The 22170-nt window shown below is 43.2% G+C and overlaps 1 protein-coding gene across 1 annotated transcript in view; it reads left to right on the top strand.

The window, feature by feature from the left end:
• Positions 1-22170, top strand: part of CHRM3 (cholinergic receptor muscarinic 3) — a 327469-nt gene that overhangs the window by 100747 nt on the left and 204552 nt on the right. The window contains exon 3 of the mRNA XM_054584660.1: positions 10337-10436. The gene's annotated coding sequence lies outside the window, so the exon portion shown is untranslated. The remainder of the gene's footprint in view (positions 1-10336; positions 10437-22170) is intronic.

Here is a 22170-nt window from a genome sequence, read left to right as displayed (position 1 = left end):
TTCAGACAGTTCCGGTTATTTTTTTGTTTTAAAATTGTTTTTGTCCTTCTTTTGGTTGTGGGAGGAAGCAAAGTGTATCTCCCTACAAGTCCATCTTGGCCAGAAATGGTGAAATGTTTCTATCTTTTTTAGGTAGGCCTGTGTTGCTATGAACTTCCCCCTCAGGACTGCCTTCTCTGTGCCCCATTGTTACCTATTTCTAGGCACTGCCATCTATAATGATTCAGAATCTGCTTTCTCTCACTTTCTTGTATGGGTTCCTGGATTCGGGTGGGATCCCTCTTCCTCCCCCTGCCCTCTGACAGAGTTGTTCCCTGAGACAACCGGCCTCTCCCATGAGAATGCTCTTCTATTCGTTGCTGACATCTCTCTCAAATTGCTCTCCTAGCCGTTATGCAGGTGGGTCATCTTTATGTGTAAATTACCTTTCCAAAGCTTAGCTTCTGTGTTGCTAATTTTTTATTTTGCTGAATGAGCTGCCCTCACAGCAGCCTCAGCACATCTGAAACCCAGGTCTGTTTGCCCGCATTCCCACTTGTCACAAAAACACAACCACGACACCACTACCTTCCCCTTTTTCTCTCAAAGGCAGTGATATTTTTCTAATACCTGGCCTTATAAAAATATGGGAATCGTCTCCTTTTTTATATCTAGTCAGCTGAGAAGTTGCTTTTGGCTAGACCAGCCCTCGTGGTTCTTATTATGGCTGTAAGATGCTCCTGAGCAAAAACCATCAGGCACTTGTAAGAGCAGGGTCTGTCCTTCACAGGCCCCAGGGTACATGACCTTCCAGGAAAGTTCAGAGAGAGAGAGCGAGAGCATTTGGAGCATGGACCTGCGGCTCTGCCTTTACGGGGCATCTGAGGGCAGCTTCCCAGGGTTTTGCAGGTTCACTCTTCATTGGTGGATATAAGAGTGGGAATCAGGATGTAGACAAGGAAAAGGAGGGCCCCTCAGGTGGCCAGGTTCTAGGTCACCCTGATTTTTCTAAAAGGAGAACTTCATGGCAGGGTAGCCTGTTTCTTATCTAGCATCTCATGAGCAGATATGTATGCACCTGGCACTATGTTTCTTCCGTATGGATGTCTCTAAGCGGAAGTCTTGAAGTCTTGGCAGTCAGAAGCTGCGTGTCAGGCACATCGCTGCACAAGTCTAGTGGGAATTTCTTTCTGATGTTCACTGGCCCTGAGCTGGATGCTGCAGTTGCCCCCTGTTCTCCTGATCCCACTGTACTGTCCCTGAATAGAGTGTATGGTTACTCTTTTCCAATACCCTCGGTTACAGATTGATCATTACTCTCACTTTCAGGTCTTCAGTATGAATCTAAACTACAAAAAGTTAGAACTTCCTGAGGAAACTGAAGCTTAAAGGAGAAAAGGAATTTCTTAGAGAAGGGTACCTCATTTCCTCCTTTCATACCTCCTGTAAGTCAAAAATCGACCCCACTGTGTAGGGGCCACAGGAACCATCTTCTCCCTGTCATCTTTTCTGTCTTCCTCTATCCAGTGAGAGCCGAGCGCAGCCTTCTCGGGCTCCTGGGCTTTGCAGCTCTATGCCAAACCCTGTTGTTGTTCCCACACAGCTTAAAGAAATGTTCAGTGAGGGTTTTGTGTGAAATTGTTTTGAAATTCAGCAATGTGTGCAGGTTCTAAGTACTTCATGTTATTAGGGATTTACTTAGAATTGTACTTTGTTCATCACTCAAGGTCAGTGCACTTTTAAATTTTGATTCGGCCTTTGTTTCCTTAGTCCCTTGCACTTTGTCTAGAAGTATCACTTTCTAGATATTGTTTACGTGAGGACTGTGCCCATTGCATCCGTCTTCTTCTGAAACATTTCAGTGACTCTGCATCACTCTCAGGATAAAGTACAGGTTCCTGAAGACCAGGTTCAAGGCTCCAGCCTGGTTCCCTGGGGCTAACTTCATAGTATGCTCTCAGTGTAGCATCTTTATTTTGATTCCTAACCTTTGTCTGTATTGCCTCCGTCCATGAGGCACTTCCCCCCTCTGTTATTTTATGACTTATCCCCATACTTAAGATCTGGCTTATCTCCCACAGAGCATTTCCTTCTTTCTCAGTTTATCCTTCCTGAACTGATGCCTTCCCCACAGTGCAGCACAGTGCCCATCCCACCAAGCCCCATGTGAGGCAGAGTGGACGGACACACAGGCGTGTATCCCCACATCCTGTGAGTCTGGCATAAACATGCATAACCTTTGTACCATTTACTTATGACATGCTTATCTTTTTGACCAAAAGATAACATAAACTTCCCCAAGGCAAGGGTGATGATTTCCACTTGTCTTTATGCCACAAAAACTCATGCATCATGCTCTCTAACCGAGGTCTTTAGAGTGACTAAATATAGGACATTTTGGAAAAGAAACAGGTGATATATGTCTCTGTTCCAGGAATTTGTTGATAGTCAAACTCCTTCTCCTTGCACTACTGTGATGAGAGGTTTTATAAGAGTCTGCAGTTAGGTGAAGGGTCCTGTTTGAAGGACAGAGACGCTCGACAGCAGCAGGGGTTTGTGCGTCCAGTTCACACTCAGAAACAACCCGATGCTCATGTTTCCGGTTCAACTCTTAGAGCAATTTCCAGCTCATCCATAATGTGTTGGTTTCTGGAGAACAGAATTCTAATTTATTCCATCAGAGTGTGATTTCAGAAGTTTGTGTTCTTTGTTGGGAATTAGTATGGTTTTTGTCCACTTTGCCTGTTAGGAAAACAGTTTGGAGTCTTATTCACAGAAAGAATGGGTAGCTCTGGAGAAAACAGGATCAGGGGAAATGCCTTACCCATTGTATGCCATATGAAGGAACGGAAGGGACACTGGCTGCTCTCGGAACGCCCCGGGCCGCACAGTGGAATGCAGCCCTGGCTCCCTTAGCCTCTCTCTGATGGACCCGCCTGCGTCACCACCCCCCTTCCCTGCCCCCTCACATCCAGGGCTTGCTGGCTCAGTCCGTCCTGCTGGAGTCAGTCAGGAGCCAGTCGACAGCTCTGGATCCAAACCCACTCCTGTGGCCAGGAGCCCTCCTGTTAGCAAAAATGAGATGCCTTAAAATGGAAAGAGAGGAGGAAGATAATGAAGTCCAATTTCCTTTCCTTTTAAAATTTTTTTAGTCTTTGTGTTCATTGTGTTGAATTGGTTTCTTTGTTCTATTTGTTTCAATCAACATGTAAAGCAGGCTTGTTACTCAACCTCACTTGACAGAATGCTGTTTCTCTACAGTTTGTTGTGTCATTTGTCCCTAAGGGGTCTTTCTCCTGCAGGCCAGGCTCCCTGAAATTCACAGAACCAGACTCAAATGTACCTAGATTTTCCTCAAATTATTCAGGTCTTGACGTCTATCTATGTGTCAAACAAGGTGGTTCTAGTACGGCAGCTGCTGCCTGAGAAAAAGGAGAAAAGGAAAGGTCGGCCTGGGGAACTCGGGCTGGACCCAGAATGCCAGCCACGCTGCAGACGGGAATGTGCAGAGGGACCAAAGCAGACATCTGATGCCAACTAATGTACTAACGATAATGTTTTACTAAAGAAATGCAATCTACTACATGTTCAAATGCTTCAAATAAAAAGTTGCAGAGATATTCAAAATTAGAACAAGCACACCCCATCACTCATGACCTGCCTTCAGTAGTTAGCAGCCCACAGCCAACTCTTTCCTCTTTGTGGGCACCCTTTCCCCACAAACACTGGATTGTTTTAAAACAAATGCAAGATGTGAATATTTCCTAATATACCTAAGTTAAATATTAAAAATGATTTTTTAAAATAAAGTACTAGATATTTTAAGAGATCAGCTTTGATATTATAAAAGAATAAGAAGCCAGGGAAGGTTTTATTTTAATCAGCTGCATTGAGGTATAATGTGTGCATAATAATGAGTACCCATTTTAAGGGTATATTTGGATGAGATTAAACAAATTGACTGTCTTTCTAAGTTTAGGCAGTGCATTTTCATCAGTAAACAAAGTTCTCCTATACCCCTTCCCAGTCAGTGAACACATACCAACTCCACCCGCAACCCAGCTCCTGGCAGACACTGCTTGGCTTTCTGGTCCATACATTAGACCTCTTTCTTATAGAATTTCATAATAATGGAATCCTACAATATGTATTTTTGTGTCTGGCCTCTTTTTCTCAGCATAATATTTTTGAGGTTTATACACTACCGTGAATATCAATAGTTCATCCCTTTTTATTGCATTTTTACTCCATTGTATGATAATATCAAGATTTGCTTCTCCATTCCATTTGATAGACTTTTTGTTCCAGTTTGGGGAGATTATGAATGAGGTTGCTATGAACATTTGTGTGCAATTTCTGTATAGACATACATTTTTATCTCTTTTGGGTAAATAACTAATAGTATAAATGCACAGCTATATATTAAGCATAGTTAACTCTATTATAAATGCAAAATTGTTTTCCACAGCAGTCGCACCATTTTCTCTTTCTCATGAGCAAACATAAGGAAACATGAGTATTCACTTAATGTCAATAGGTTCTGCAACTTTAAGTGCATTGACATACAGTGAAACCAGTTTTACCACAGGATAATTGATAGAAACTAGATAGAAACTAGAGTTAAGTTTCTAAGGCATCTCACCAATGTTATGATGAAATGGCACTGAAGAAAACAATGTTATTCAAAACGTGCTTCACATCCTTGCCAACACTGGTACAATCGCTTCATCCTTCTGGGTATGTGATGGCATCTGATTGTGGCTTTAATTTGCATTTTGCTAATGCCCCGTGTTGCTCAGCACACCTGACGCAGGTGGCCCGGGTTCCTGAAGCCCTGGCAGCCACTCCCTCAGTCTGCCTGGCTGCCCTCCCCTACGCACCACAGCAGCCTCGCCCAGACACGCAGCCCAGTCTGTTGCCCGCTTCCTGGAGACCATCATTTCATTGATTTTGTATAGTATTCTGGGTTCCTTTTGTTTTGTTCTTTGGAGGGGGATGCCAAGGATGTAGGTTATATTTTGTCTTTGTTACATTGTGATGGCTATAAGTAGAAATCCAGGTTAATTTTTACGAAAGAATTTTCTACATTTTTGAAATTTATCAAGAGCCAAACCCAGAAAACTCAAGTTATGTTGTATGAAATAAAAAAGACAAAGAACACTTTCAGTTATTCCTAGGCTCACTCTCTGGTAGGAAGAGAACACGGCATAGAGAAGGAAAAGGGAAGCCGTGCCCTGGAGTCTGAGGAGGCTGCAGAGCAGGGCGACGGTGGAGGGCAGGAAAGCCCAGCAGCCTCCCGTGTGCCTCCGGGCCTTCTCCCTCGGAGACTGGGCCCCAGGAGTGGGAGGCGTGTGGTGAAAACGGGCTGTGTCAAGACCCAGAGCTGCTTCACACGCAGCCCATGCGAATGCTCCTGTGAACTTAGCAGTTCATCCTGGTCCGTCAGAGGGAGGCCCTGGAACATAGGTTCTGGTGTGTCATAGCAGGACCCGAGGCAGCTGTGCAGCTTGTCACTGGGGCTGGAGTGCCGTCCTGCAAGCAGGAGACGATTTGTACCCGAGGGCTGCATCACTCAGGGCTGAATGTGCATCACAGCCAGACCTGAGGGAGGAAGCAGGATGAGGCTGAATTTAGCAGAGGTGTGTTTAAGGTCAAGAAAAAGTTGATGGCATGTGTGCCAGTGGCAAACTTGACTAGTAATGTCAGCAGGGCTAAGGACACTCACATGCTGAGGAACCCTGCCCCGTAGGTCAGAGGAGATAGACCAAGCCATGTCCAGATGTCTAGAAATGTAAACCGTCTTCTGTTTCTGAGTTTATTGAGGTCGCATCTCTTTCTCTGCTCCCCTCCCCCCACCCCATGAAAAAAGAGGGGAAGAAGGCTTAATGGAGAGGCTAACTCGTCAAAAGACATTGAATAGTACACAAATTAAATTTGATTTTGCATTTTCTTTTAGACACAAATGCATAAACACTATGCAGAGGGAGGGGCAAGGGATGTGGTTTGTGAGTTTCTAATAATTTGAGAGATTTATGAATTTAGAAAGTTCTTTGCTTTCCAAGGTCCAGGAGATGGGCGGTAAATTTTGTGCTCCGTTGTCTCCCTTTTAAAAGATAGAGGATATTCTGGAGCAGCAAATGATTGGAATTGACATCCTAAACCTAGGAGTGAGACCAAGACTAGAGAGGGTGTCTAGGATGCTGCCTGACACAGAGTGAACACTTGCTAGCGTGCCCTTTTCCTTACATGAGACAGCAGCAAGGAGCCCAAAATTAGCTTTTGTTTCTTCAAACACACCTTCTTTCTGCACAGCCAAAGACAAAATACGTTCCCAGAGGTGGAAGGGGCCCTGCGGGGATGCGGGCAATGTCTTAAAGCAGAAAGGAAGTGGGAGAATCTGCTCCTCGGCCAGCGTCTCCAGCTTTCCCCTGAGTGTGGAGCGCAGGGAGTGGGAGGAGGCACGAGCCAGGGGTCAAGTGGAAGACACTGTTGACCACGGACCCATAAAGTCACATTCAGGAGCAATTGTGTCCACAAATCTTCCTATTACTGCCATCTTATCTTATGTTTCCAAGGACTGATATTATGAGCAATTGATTGTCATCATTCTGTTAAAATATATGGGGTTGGCAAAAGTAGGTTTACAGTTTTAAGTGACATTCTTTTGAGTTAATAAAGCTATTGTAATAATTATAACCTGCATGTCTTTTCCCATACAAAGAACCATTAGCCTGCTTTTGCCAACCTCTGTTCCCGCCTCCCCGCCCCTCATTATGCTAAATGTATCTTCTTCTCCCTCTTCCAGAATCAAATTGTTAATGATGTAACAAAAAATGTTGTATATTCTAAAACACCATTGAACCATGTAAACATATTCGTACTACATCATGTTCGTGGGCCTATCCTTTTTTTCAATGGATAATTTAAATGAGTACAATTTGGAATTATATTATGAGACTGTGACTAAGATTTAAAAATGCATTCATGACTATTCTAACTTAGCACCACTATTTTCTTTATTCTGGTCACCCATCCAGTATTTATTCATATATGTGTACTGTACCTACTTATATTCAGGACATAAAATTTTATATACTGCTTCCTTTATCAGTCTCCATATTGGGACTTATTTATTACTTTAATGTCTATTTAATAGTATATCATGTACTTAATATACCAACTTTTTTGCAGATGCCATTCTGTGGGATACACAAATAGTTTCTTTTATTCACTGTTATGACTACAATGAACATTTTCCTCAGTGTACTGTTTTCTAATTTTGAATGTTTACCTTGAGGTAATTTGTAAGTAGGATTACTAGGTCCAAAGATATGAACACATTTACGGACTCTTAAAATAGGTGTGGGTCAAACTGGGGATTCAGTGGGCTGTGTGTTTCTACGCTACCACCAGAAATATGAAGTCATCAATTGTTTCCCCAATAGTGTCATTTGCATTTTACTCTTTATAATTGTAGTTAATGCAGTCTATATCATTTTTAAAAATTAGGATCTTTGCTTGCTATTGAGATTTTTTACAATTTACATACCACTTACTGATTGAGAATTAGTGCGGCTTAATTAGGGAAATAAGTGTCAGGCAAGCATAGGAGGTTCACACCCCTACTCAGGCCACTTCCCATTGCGTATGAAGTGAATTAACCTCTCAAAAAAATTAATCCCTTCATTTGAAAACTGCTGATGGGGACACTTGCTTCACCAGGCTGTTGGAATAATCAGGTGAGTTCATCAGTGCTGGGTGTGGTGTGCTGCACAGGGAATTGTCACCTGTCCTTCTCTCAGTCTGTCCCCATTGTCTGTCTACAGACCCTCCCTGACTTCTTGCCAGCATCAGCCATGATGCAGGTCCTTCAGTACAAAGTTCCATAAACCCTGGGTTTCCATCCCTCAGGCTGATTGTCAGCGCCTCTGGGGAGCCCAGCTGCAGCTCAGCAGCACTGGCAGAGACAGGCTGTGACCGGCTGAGGCCACATCTGCAGGGTGCCGTGAATTACTGAAGTGTTCACACAAATGAGAAATGCACTCGAAATGAACAGCTTCTCATGGATTCCTCATTTGGGAATTCTGTGTATAGCCCAGTTTCTCTTTTCAATGTCTTATCCAACTTTTCTTCTGTACAATTTCTCAGGGATATTTGTTTGTTTACCTGTTTCTTTGTTGTGGTTTCAGGTAACACGTCAGCCAAATCTTCTATCTGTTGCATCCTAGCCAGGAACTAGCTTACTTTAATGGTAACGAGTGTAGTTTGTCAAGCAATTGTAACGGCTAGAACTTGCGTATCTGGATGACACCGTCCCTTGGATTTGTCTGTCTCATGTCCCATGTCTGTTTCCTGGGCGTCACTGCCGCTCTGCCGCCTGGGCCTGTCTCCATGTGCACGGCATTTCTAGCAGGAGCTGACTTTAGGGAGCCCCTTCTTCAAAGTCAGAATGACCTCTTACTGTCATGAGGTATATACAGTTTCTGAGTTGGAAAAGCATTGAAAATACAGATTTTCATCTTTCATCAGGGCAGGGCAATTTGGGGGCTGCTGAAAGATTTTTCATTCTGTCACCTCCATGGTGAGCACTTGGACGATGACACACTCCAGGCAGCTTCATTTGAGGGGGAGGGACCCGTCCGCAGCTTCCCTGCTGCAGCAACACTGCTTCTCATCCTATTGGAAATCCAAGGCTCTTCTAGGCAGTTTTTTAACTCAGGCTTCTCTCTGTGTTATAAACAAAGTTTCCTCATGTTTTATATTATTTAGCCTGTTCTCCCATTTTTACATGTTACAACCCAGCACTGACCTTCTTTCCTGCTTGAATAGACACACCAGTTCGAACTTCGGGACTGCAGCAAAGCCCCGTCCCGACGCACACAGCCGCGGAGCAGTAAAGCACTGGCCTGTCAGGGCTGAGAGTGCAGGCCTGACAGAGGCTGCTGTGCAGCAGGTCTGTCTGCAGAAGGACTTGGGGCTCGCCCCCGAATTTGTCATTTTCCTGGGCAGGGCACAGTAGCCAGCCCTGTCTGCAGTGTGGCTTTATGAGAAGTCTATCATTGAAAGTGTCAGAACTCACAAGGTGAAAAAATGTGGCCTCGGCCTCAGCCTCAGTGTCTACTCCACGCCCACATTCCTGAAGCTGGTCATGGAGGGTGACAGTGAAAGCAGCCCACTCTTGCCTGGAGCCCACTCTGCAGCCCTTGTCATGAAGCACCAGTGACCAGCGGTCACACCGCATGTGCCACTCTGTGGCAGAGGGGCCTGGCTCCACCTTAGCCTCTGATCCCTCCAAGGTCTGGGGCAGGCCCCCAACCACAGGTGTACTCTCCGACCTGTCCTACCTGGCAGACAGATCATGGAGCCAGAATGAGATAACATTATAAGGATTTTGGAAAAATGTTCAAATTCTATACAATGATTGGGGCAGGTGCTTTTGTTTGTACTGTTGGGCTGATTTAGTCACTTAAATCTGTACAAGGATGCTCTGATTGGGATTGTATATGCTCTCTGTCCCTCACATTGTTGCAGAGCCCTCATGGCAGCTCTCAGAACATGTGTTTCTCCCTGACATGCTGCCTACATATCCTTCTCCACCTCCACGTCGCCACCTCCCTTTGTCTGACACCCTTGACTCAGCATTCAACTCGGCCACCTCTGTGCCCTCTCTGGCCCATGGATGGGCAGTCGCTAGTCCTTGCCACCCTGCGTGGGGATGCACGTCAGAACCCCTGCACCCTGCATCCAGCTTGGCCTTCCTCCTTGATGGTCTAGGTTCATTCTAGGGCAGGACCTAGCCCTGTTCACTTTTTCAGCCCTGGTTCAGGTTATTTGCTCAGTGACTGTTGATCATAATGATGAGTGAATGTCAAATACGTGTTGCTATGAAATAACAAATTAAAGTAGTAAGGTGAGCAGTTTCTTGCATTTTGCTGTAAAACTTGTGAAGGAATCTCAACACCTAGCTTTTTATAAGTAATATAAATATATGTGCATTATGTACGCACATTAAAGAGGGGGGAATCTTATAAAGTACTGCCAGTGTTATTACCAAAAGTTTCCAGCTGAGGATCCATGACCACATGACAGACCAGACGCTGTGACCTCTGTGTGAGAGGCAGGCTGCATGAACTCATTGTTTCATCAGCAACTGCTTGGATTATGCGTTCAGCAGGAGCGGACAGGTGTTCAGAACAAAAGGGTTTCTTGATGAAGTGAATTTGGAAAATGCTGGGATGAATCTCCATGTACAAAGTCTATCACTTAATTAAAATGCCTTGTCACAATTTAGTGACCCAGGTGCCCTACTCTTTTTTCTATCTTGTTTTATTAATTTACTTATTTATCTGATTTTCAGCTTCTGTGGTGACATGGCACCTGGCTTCTTTCTTCAAGGGAAGTTCAGCACACAGCACAGTCCTTGACAAGCTGCATGGTTTATGATCTACCTGGTGCAGGTATGCAAACCCTCCATTAGAGGCCCGCTTGCCTTTCTGAATGGTGCCTATGGATCCATACCCATTCCTGTTGCTCTTGTTTTCTGAGAATGGAATTTGTTCTGAGGAGTAAAACTCATGTGTCAGACATGACCTTGTCTTGCCTACTTAGAAGTATGTGTTTACAGTATGACATTCAAGGTTCCTGAAGACCCCTTCATCATCTTTGTTATGTAATAGATACAAATTAAAAATGCATTCATTCAGGAGAGAGGGGAAAGTCTATGCTCATGTGGTTCTTAAAATAATGAGACTTACCTACAATTCCATGGAAATCAATTATATGATTTATGTTAGTAAGTGTAATAACTATTTAATAGTGTAATACCTGTATTTTAACAGAAAGATATAAACTTCTTATTTTATCCATACTTTGTTTAGGCTTAGACAAAACTGAGTGCTAAATTATAAACTAAATGACTATACATGCAAATTAATGGCCCCTTGATCTCTAAGATTTTGTGAAAGTCACTCCCTTGGTATATCATGACATAAATATGACATAACATTAAAAAATACGTATTTGAGATTTTTTGATTAATGAAGACTCTTGAAGGGAATATTCTGAAATGAAGTTCTCCTAAGATATAAGCCTGTATCTTAGGAGATTTAATTCAAGTCAGACTCCTTGGATGGGTGGTGTGTGTGTAGGGGGGTTGTCACAAAGGGATACTTTATTACAAGATTCACTGCTTTGTTGTATTTGACTTTTTAAATATTATTATTAATATGGTTGGCTCATTGGAATGCTGTTAAATTTTTAGAAAAGTTTCCCATCTATATAAATCGTGTTTTCAAAGGTAAACTCTGTAACTGTCTCTGCCCACCCCGCCCCTACAAAAAAAGAAAAAGTGTTGAAAACCACATTAGGGAAGTAGCACAGACTAGAGACTTAATGAGATGTGAGACCTAGCTTTGCTGTTTAACCTGCTACCTTGGGGATCATTTTGTGCTTTTTAAAGAAGAGTATTATTATTTAATTCAGAAGAAAGGAAGGGAGCATAGAGGGAGGAGGGGAGAAGTGATCAATTCACAATTACCATGAACCAAATGACCAGGTCACCTTCACTCTTAATAAAACTTCAAGTAATAATGGTGTCTTTCCGAGAGTCTCCAAAGAATCCCCCCCCACTTTCTATGAGAGTCTGAAATCCATAATTAGAGTTTAACCTTCCTGATTTAAGGCAGATGTTGCAACTGGTCACCTACGTATTCTATTTCAGTTTGAGTATTTTGCAGTTTTTGGCCCACACAGAATTGACATGCATATATTTTAAAAAATTGCCAAGTCAAAAAATACAGAGTTCACATAACAATCTGGCTTCCTATTCTTCTCTTTCTCTGTAAATTGAGCTATAGTTAAACTAGTTCATTGGGCCAGAAATCTTGTTGTCAGAGGAGACACCTCCCTTGCTGTACCCTCTCTACACCTGACCACAAGACACTCCATAGCTCAGCTCTCACCCCATGTCTTCAGCCCTCACTGTGACAGGTGCTGGTGCTCCAGCTACCTCACAAAACAATGTCCGTACTCTGAGGGCAGAGCTGGGCCTTCAAAGGTTTTAAAAAGCTCTTCAGGGGTTCTGATGTGCAGCTTGAACACCTTCCTTTGTCTCTGTCCAATGTCACCTCCCTCATCTTCTACAACTGCCCCTACATCATCTTCTCATTTCCATTTTTGCCCTTACTCAATCCATCCTCCAACAGCCAGAGTAATTGTCTTTAAATAGAAAAGTATCCAGTCAATTCCTGCTTAAACCTCTTCAGTAACAATGGGAATAAGGGTAGTAATTGATAATGATCCTTTATCCATTTGTTGGATAAAGAACCTGAGTTCAGGCTTCGTTGGAGGACCAAGTCATGGAGGCATGAAATTTCATGGGGGAAGTAGAGGAAAAGGCATAAAGGATGCAGCTGAGGATGCCCAGGTAGTTTTGTTCTATTCCCTCCTCAGCACCTCTGCTGCCCCAGGCAGTGACCCTGGCATACTGCCCACCTGCCCAATGGCCACCACCAGTCAGGGCACTGATCTCTCCCACTATCAGCATTTTATAAGGTCAGTGACATTACTGTAAGATTAATTTATGGCACAGCTACCAAAGTTTATTAATGGTCACTCTTTTATAGTCGCCTGATTCACTCAGCATTGTAAATTGATATGGTAACTTTTTAGGCAAAATAACAGAATTAGGGGCGTTTGTCAGGGTAGGGTTATAGCTGGCGTCTTGTCTCCTTCTGCTCAGACATACAGACCTTCCTTTTCACTGCTGAGAAATGTCAGTCCAGTGACTGATCTGAGCTGCCACACAGACCATAGAGAGGCTGCATGGACTTGCTTTAGCCATTGAGAGTTCTCATTTTGACTCTAATCTCGAATAACTGCACATGGAAAGGAAAATGATAAGATATCATCAGAATGTTTTCATCAGAAAGGACACCCTTGGAGGTTTAGTAATATTATCTTAATCAAAGTTTTCAAAGAAATCAGTAAATGCAAGGTTCATGAAGCTGAGTGGAAACTTGGGTCCATGTCAGCACCCCTTGTGCATGGCAGAATCAACTTGTATTTTCTACTGGTGGAGTTTGTCTTCAGTGTCAAGCTATCAGCGTTTTACCAGTTACATTATAAAAAGTACAAAAATGTGCATAGGACATTCAGGTAATGAAGACCAATAAAGATGCTATAAAAACTTAGTTACCTTGGTATTGAATTAATGCCTGAGGCATAGTTACCTTTTTTACTATAAATTATTTTCATTAGTGGAGCTAAAGTGTGTTCAAGGACCCAATTTTTATAAGCCTGTGCAGGGCTATCCTTTTATTTCAGAAAAGAGTTGGTATTTTAAGCCAACTCTTTTCCTCCAAAATATTTATTTTTGGGGAAGATAGAGAACAAAATACACACAGAGAGGCACAGGCACACATACACTGGACATCGCTGGAGACACAGCCCCGGATGAGTTGGTAACTGAGAGGCCCATGGGTTCCTTTCGGGATCAAGGGATTTCAAATGCATTTTAATTTTGGACATAAGGAGATGAAATTATACCAACGCTAGAGCTGACTTCACCAATGAACTAGATACATAAAATAGTGAGCAATACATGATTATTCATCAGATCAGAGACTGTATCTGGTATGCTCTATTAGAGCAGAGAGATGGCCATCGTTTTTGAAGAATTTGGACAAAGTCAAAAGACCAGAAAGCTAATGTTTTGCTTAGTAGCTCATCCTGGTTCTACTAAGGCAAGGCTATATGTTTCCTTGTCTTCCTTCACCAATATTTTTATCTTTAAAGTTTTATTTCTGTCATGTGAAGGAGGTGTTCTAGGCTAAAGACTCCTGATTGAGGTTCCTTGTCTTTCAACATTCACTAGAGTCATGTGGACAGGCTTTCAGAGATTCAGCACTGCAGTGGTCCTATCAATACTAGTCTGGTGCACTGAGCAGCTTCCAGGGGTGTCCAGTGCTGTGAGTGACATGTCACCCAGATAAGTTTCAGGGCACACTTGAATCGTTCCCAGGCCTCCATCTAATTACCTCTTAGATATCTGACATTTCTTGGGAAAGCTTAAACACAATAGAGACCATGTGCATTGTGTTGCTTCACTTTTATATTTTAGAAAAAAGGTGATGGCCCAAACTGATCTGTTCGTCTTAACAGTGACATAAAGTTATTTTCTCAACAGTTGTAAGATTTCACTTTGAATTTAAATTGTATTCATAGTAGAACTATGTACTGTCCTCAGGGAAAAAGTAACTTAATATATTTAAGATCTCTAAATCATATTTCCATATTGGGGAGATTTAAAAAATAAAACTTTTTTCTTTATCAGAATATTAGTAATATGATTGTTGATAACTTTGATGACAAATGTTCTGAAGTCAACAACTTTCCTATAATTTGGTCATGTCAGTGTTCAAACATATTTTTCTTTATATTATTAGCTTTCTCTCTTCAATATTTTTCTTCTACCCTTTACTTCTTTTTATTTATATATCTGTACTTTGCTTTTCTTCAAAAAAAATTTTAGATGGGTCATAGCAAGAATAAAATATAATTATAAATAAAATAGAAAATTAAGGCAGGACAAGTATAAATTAAACTGGAAAATCAAGAGAGAAGTAGTAGTCACAACTATAGAGACCACAAGACTTACCATTGCTACTGTTGATCTTCAGACTTGACTCTAAGTTTCTTGGCAGCTAAAGCAAAATTTAGGTAACAATTTTGTTATCTGAAAAATAAATCCCAAAGGAAATAAAAGCTTTGCCTAACATGAAAATATTCATCCTGTAAGAAGAGAAATTACATACCTGGTGTGACCATATAAGAACGAGTGTTATGAGACTGTGGAGCCAGTGGACTCAGAACAAGGCCCGCAGCAGCCTTGCTCTGGGTCCACTGGCAGTGTGTGCGTCCTGACTACATGTGTGTATTGCCAGCCTATTTTATTTACATTTGTATCCATGTTTAGGCCAATGGTTTAAGGAAATCCACTAAAGTCAGGATTTTATGTGTTGAAATCCATTGACCTCAATGAGCCCAGAGGCCTTGATTTTGTCTCCTATTCTTTTCCATTATCAGAGTTAGATTTCCAGTGTTTTATGGAATCAAGCTAAAACTGTACTTTTAAAATTGTCTAGGTTCCCATAAAAGTTGGAATAGTTTTATTGTTTCAAATTCTGTAGTTTATTTTATTTGACATAAAATTGTGTGCTTGCCTAACACTGTACTTATTATATTGACTGCTACTGGATATATATATTTTTTATTTTGTTAGTCTTCAAGCTTTAGAAAAATGAACAAGTCTTTATATTTTCTTTGAGAACACTGAACAAGGAGAAGTAAACTTCTACTTATTTTACTAAATAAGTTCTTGTATTAATGGGAAAACTTTACCTCATTGTCCTACTCTTGAAATATACCTCATTTTAAATCTTCTATTAAATTCATGGTCCATGGCAATATAAAAATTGTCATGATGGATTCCAATAAAAGCATGGCAGACAATTTGATCATTTTAAAAAGGAAGAAAATGGGAATCACACATTTTGCAAGTGGCATTCTATAAGATAGAGTTAGAAATTTTAAGATAGGGTTACCTCTGCATGAATTCTGGCCTTCAAAGTTTGAAAAACTATTTTCAAGATAGAAAACCAATGGAAATAGACCTATAAGAAAAGATGAATCATCATTAAAGAGCCCTGTTCTATGTTAACAAATAACTTATTTCCAAATACCACATTAAAACAAAGTGTGTATTAAAAGAATGTGGCAAATAGAACCAAGCAGAGCAGCCAAAATCTCACATTTATATCCTCCTTTCAGTAGTTTCCTAGGCCTTTGGGCATTAACTTCTGGTTGCAATACATTTAATTTCTATTTAGAATAGAAGACACAGAAATTTGAGAGGCTGTCTCCAAGTTGTAAACGTCTCCTGGTGGTTCTGGAGGCTGTCCTTCTGGGACAGGTTTTCGACTAATAAAGACCATTATGAACCAAACCGAGGACTGGACTGCGGAGCAGCTCACACATCTTAATCTGCTTGCCCACTTCTGAGCAAAGCTCGGCTGCGGTCCAGTCCCCGTGCGAGTCCCCTAACACACACTGCCTCCTCGGAGCATCTAGTGTAAGTGTCAGAGTAGCTCAGGAGATACATGGCAGAGGAGGAAAACGTGTGGCAGAAAACCGCCCTGAGTAATTCCCACCTGCTTTCTGGGCGGGAGGGACCACGATCCCCAAAGCGTCTCTGTTGGCCCAGCAAACCCTTGTGCTCTGAATACCGTGTCGGCAGGGGACACGCGGCGGGCGGTGAGGGGCCAGCCGTGAGGGAGCGCCCGGTCCACGACGGGGCACGCGGGCGAGCAGCGGGGAAGCTTGGAGGGCGTGTGCCGTCCGGAGGTAGGGCCGGGACGGGGGCCGCTGCCAGGCAGAGTGCGCAGGGAGAGGGCGCCGCCCTGGCAGCCTGCGGGCGAGGGAGCCGCTTCCCCGCGACACGGGGCGCGACGTCCGCCCAGGAAAACAGCGCGCCCTCGGTGCCGTCAGAAGCGGGGGCGTCTGTCTCCCGTCCGCCTCCAGGTGTGCCTCGGGCCGGACTCGGCTGCCTGGAGCCGGCGGCGTGGCCTCTCTGCGCTGAGGCCCAGAGCTCCGGGCCCCGCCTCCCTGTCCTGGCTCCGTGCGACTCCACCGACGCCGCGGGCGCCGGCCAGGACTGGCGGCCGCACTGTGTGAGGAAAGCTATTTCGCTTCTCTGAGGTTGTTTTTTCATCTGTATGACTGAAAATGAGTGTTTTTCCCGGGATTGTTGCGAGGCATAGACGGATATCTATCGCAGAGCTAGTTCCTAAGCGTGGCGCGAACTCCTCAGCTGCCCTGAGGAAGCTGCCTCAGAGCGCTTCCTGAGGAGAGGCCTGCCTGGCGCTTTGCGCTCTGCCGCCTGCGCCCCGAAGTGGTGCCGAGAACGTCCCTGCTCTGCTGCCCCACGTTCTCAAACTGTTGTTCTTCCTCGACTCCTGCCCCGCCTCTGCCCAGCAGAGGCCGCTGCCCCGGGGAACCGCGGCTCCTCTGCCATCGCTCCGCAGCTATCCCTCTGCCACCACTTGTCTGAGGTTTTGCCGCCAAAGATACTTTGTCATACTGGTTTTCAAAAAAGGTTCAATGGTGGTTTTTAAACTTTATTCAAACTGCATTATCAAATTATCAATACACTATTACTGATATTAATACTTAATGTTTCAGGTGCTGTGTACTTGAATGATAAGTTTATTCAAGTCCACTAAGCATATTGTGTGTGTGTGTGTGTGTGTGTGTGTGTGTGTGTATTGGCACACATCCCTCTTCCTTTAAGCCCAATAACATCGTATCTTGATGTATCCTATGGTTTCGAAGTGCTTCCGCATAGGAAGCCGTGTAGCGGAGCGGTCATGGGCATACGCTCTGCATTGGGCAGCCCAGGGTCCTAGTCCGGGACTGCAGCGAGCCCGCCGTGTGCCCGTGTCCGGGGCGTCTCGGCCCCGCCTCCCCAGTCTGCCCGTGAGGGTGGTCGTAGGGACGCATCGTGGACGGAACATGCAGGCAGCGGGAGGAGCTGTGGAGAGGACTGGCTCTGCGCCTGGACGTAGTGAAGGTTCAGAGGGTGGGGACTTTAATTTAGACCTCACAGAGGCCTTATTGGTTCAATTGTATGTCAGAGGGAGGTAGGGAGAGGAAGAGCGATGTCACAGGGGTTATGAAGGGTCTTACCACAAGTCACACAGCTGTGGGGGGCTGGAGTGACCCCCGCCCCCGCACCGGAACCCCGCAGGCCAGCCCTGCCTCCAGCCCCTGTGCTCCTGGGGGCCGGATTGAGTTCTGCATCCTCTACTATGTTCTGAAATGTATTAAGCAATCCAGAAGGAGCAGGTAATAAGGCAACTTTAAGAATGCCTGTGAAGAAGAGAAGCTGTGGAGGAGCCCACCGAGAGTCCTCAAGCCCAGCGGTGACCCTGAGGCGTGCTGCTCACAGCCACAGGCACGAGTCCCGCGTCCCAGGGCTGACGAGAGTGCTGGCTGCACTCGCGCTGGCCGCATCCTTCTGTTAAATGGAGGAGCGTTAATATCGGAGAATTGTTTTAGTGAAACAGTTAAGTTTTTAAAGTTTTTTATTATGATTGTTGTTATGTGCCACTATCATTTTGGAAAGAACGTATGTATGTCTTTGAATAGGTTTATATCATAAAGTCTTGTATTCTCTTCTATATTCAGTATAAAATTCTACAGTTCAATTCTTCCCTTAATTTTTCATTTCCTTTTTCTTTTTTTAAGTATATTTTATTGGTTATGTTATTATAGTTGTCCTGTTTTTTTCTCCCCTTTCTCCCCCTCTGCCCTGCAACCCTTTCCCTCCAGCATCTCCCCTCAACCTTTAGTTCCTGTCCATGGGTTGTACATATAAGTTCCTTGGCTTCTCCATTTCCTATGCTATTCTTAACCACCCTGTCTATTTTGTGCCTACCATTTATGCTTCTTTTTTCCTGTACCTTTTCCCCCGTACTCTCCCTCTTCCATACCCCCTCCCTTTCCCCACTGGTAACCTTCCATGTGATCTACATTTCTATGATTCTGTTCCTGTTCTGATTTGCTTAGTTTTTGGTTTTGTTTTTTTAGGTTCAGTTGTTGATAGTTGTGAGTTTGTTGTCATTTTACTGTTCATAGTTTTTGATCTTCTTTTTCTAACATAAGTCCCCTTAACATTTCATATAATAAGGGATTGGTGATGATGAATTCCTTTAGCTTGACCTTATTGGAGAAGCACTTTATCTGCCCTTCCATTCTAAATGATAGCTTTGCTGGATAGAGTAAGCTTGGACGTAGGCCCTTACCTTTCATGATTTTGGATACTTCTTTCTAGCCCCTTCTTGCCTGTAAGGTTTCTTTTGAGAAAGATAGTCTTATGAGAACTCCTTTGTAGGCAACTGTCTCCTTTCCTCTTGCTGCTTTTAAGATCCTGTCATCTTTATAATCTTGGGTAATTTAATTATGATGTGTATTGATGTGATTCTTCTTGGATCCAGTTTCTTTGGGACTCTCTGAACATCCTTTACTTGCATGTCTAATTCCTTTGCCAGATTGGGGAAGCTTTCCTTCATTTTTTCACATAAGTTTTCAATTTCTTGCTCTTCCTCTTTTCCTTTTGGCACACCTATAATTGGGATGTTGGAACGTTTCCTGTATATTTTCCTTTATTTCACTTTGTATAGCCTTCCTTTCTGCTTTTATTTTGCAACTGCACTCATTTCTGTGAGCATCCTAACTACCAGTGTTTTGAACCCTGCATCTTTTGATCTGTTCTTTCTTTTAATTTTGTTTGTTTGTTTATTTATTTATCTATCTATCTATCTATCTATCTTTTAGAGAGGAGAAAGGAAGGAGAAAAACATCAATGTGCGGTTACCCCTCACACGTGCCCAACTGGGGATCTGGGCTGTAACCCAGGCATGTGCCCTGACTGGGAATTGAACCTTTGGTTTGCAGGTGGGTGCTCAATCCACTAAGCCACACCAGCCAGGGCTGATCTGTTCTTTCATTTGGACCATATTTCTTTGTCTTGGCATACCTGTCTGTTATGTTGTAAGGCGTGGAACCTTAGGTATTCACCAGGGTGGGGCAAATCACTTTGCTGCATTGTGGGTCTGTATGTGGGGGAAGGGCCAGAGGGAAAAATGCCACTTGCTCGGCTCTCACCCTACTTTCCATCACTTCCCACGAGCAGATTTGTCCTTTCAGGTGCTGATTCCCAGGTGGGTAGGCTTGTTTATGTTCTAGGACCCTATGAGTCCCTCCATCAGACTCTCCTGTGAAACAGGAAGTTTCTCCCGCTGCCACAACACTGCCCCCCCAAGTTTTTACTGCCGGAGGCCTTTAGGCTTTCTTTTTCTGTGCTGGAACCCTGGGTTGCACTGTCTGTCTCATTCCCCAGTTGTTCCTTCCAGCTTATCTTCATGCAAATGTGGCACCACTGGGCCACCAGCCACAGCCTTGTCTGTGTCCTCTCTGCCCCAGCTGCCCATCTCAGCCCCTCCTACCAGTTTGGATGAATGTTTCTTCTTTAACTCCTTTGTTACCGGACTTCTATACCATTCAATTTTCTGGCAGTTCTGGTTGTTTTTTGTTTTTCAGTTGGTTGTTATCCTTCTTTTGGTTGTGCAGGGAAGCAAAGCATATCTGCCTACACCTCCCTGTTGGCCAGATCTGATTTTATTTTTCTTGTGTATAAACATGCAGACATTGTTTTCTGAATATTTTAAAACTATTACTTCATTTCTTAAGATTCTTACTGAAATCATATAAAACTTTGTTGATTTGTACTAAATTAATAGAAAGTCAAGACTTGTAGTATTTTTTATGTCTTGTTTTATACATAATATATAACTCAAATTCAAGGAACAAACTATTGATAGTACTGTTTTAAGGAATGTTATGAAGTGAAAGAAATGATACTCAAAAAGGATTAACTCCCAAGAACACAGAAAGCACTAAAACTCTTTAAACACTTTGTGTTTTTAGGATAGTTCATCTTGCACTGCAGTCTCATATGTTCTTGTTTTTTAAATTCAAATTAAAAATACATCACTTTGGTCCAGTATTATGATAAATTCACCATTGACTCAGTCACAATTAAAGATTTAGTTCCAAGGCTGAAAGCTGAAGATAATTTAAAAATATGTGTGTGTGTATATTGCTGTTTAATTTATATACTACATCATTCTGTTTTAAAATAATGTAAGCTTTTCCTATTCTCCATGGAGTGTTTAATAACAATCAGGGTGAAAATGTGATTTGTTTGAATGTTACTAATTTGTATTGTTGTAAAATACAGAGTGAGATTTTTCTCTGTTAATTTTTTTTCAGGGGAGGATTCCCTAGTGAAATGCTGCATATTTAAGATGCAGGAGGAATGCTGAGAAATAAAACACTGAGGGGCCCAGTCCTTGCCTCAGCCATGAGCACATCCTTTGTGCCCAGAAAGGTTTAGATTGGGGCTTAGGCTAAATAAACATCTGCATGAAAAGATGATAACATGCATAAGAATGTAAATTTCTCTGATTAGAGTGCTTTTTTTTAAATGAAAAATTTATTAAGTGCCAGGGTTTCTGAAGTAGATTTTTGATATTGCTATATGTTTAAAAAAAAATTGGTTCTCAAATTAGTTAAATTATTGTGTATTGTAATTGCTTATACTTCATCAGCCTTGCACTGGGTATACAAAGAGACATTCTAAACCTGAGGTATTAATGACTGTGCACTGTGTGCCTGATGACCTGTTTGGCATTCAGGCCATCACAGCAGTAAAGCAGAGAAGGCTGTGCCCTCATAGGATTATATTCTAGAAGGGGCATAGGAAGTACAGAGCTACTCATGCACATATGCAGTGTCCGGGGAGATCAGTCCTACTACATGTATGAAAGTATATATTAAGGCAACAGAGAATTGTGCCAGGAAAGGGGTGGAGGGGCAGCATCCTTTTACAGAGAGTGTTCAAGAAAGTCCTTTTTGTAAGTTCACGCTGGAAGAGCGCCTATAAGAAACACAAGCAGGAAAGCATCCTTGCAAAGGCTCTGAGGTCAGACCATACCGTTGTCCCTGGGGGAGGCTGAGAGGCGGCCACACGCCTGGAGGAGGGCAGGACGGTGGGGGGCGGGGAACGAAGTCAGCAAGGCCATGCAGACCGTGCAAGGACCTTGGATTCTATGCCTTGTGGCCTAAGAGTCATTGGAAAACTGAGCGAAAGAGTGAGCTCATGGAAGCACATTAGAAGGGTCTTTGTGGCTTCTCTGCGAAGAACAGATGGGGAAGGAGCTGCACTCCATCTGCAGTGCACAAGAGCATGAGGGGTGGAAGTGAACAGTTCTGTCTCTGCGCAGCCATACCTAGCTCTTAAGGATGGCAGCCATGTGGCCAGCTAAGTGTCTCAGGGATTTATGATTCCAAGAAAAAGGAGAATATGAGTAGATACAGGGATCATACATGAGACAGGACATGAAGAAAGAGGCCCAGTTTGTAGAGGGGAGGGCATGAGTTCAGATTTGAACGAGAAGAATAGGGGACACTTCCATGGACTCCACATGAAGGGAAGGGGCCCTGGAGGTCTGTGCTAGAGCTGTCTGGTTGAAGAGGATTCGTGGATATTCATGTTGCTCTATGTCAGAGCAA

Source organism: Pteronotus mesoamericanus, unplaced genomic scaffold, assembly GCF_021234165.1.
Source record: "Pteronotus mesoamericanus isolate MK-2021 breed Mesoamerican mustached bat unplaced genomic scaffold, CSHL_Meso_final contig_120, whole genome shotgun sequence".
Lineage (NCBI taxonomy): Eukaryota > Metazoa > Chordata > Mammalia > Chiroptera > Mormoopidae > Pteronotus > Pteronotus mesoamericanus.
This window is presented reverse-complemented; position numbering and strand designations above follow the sequence as displayed.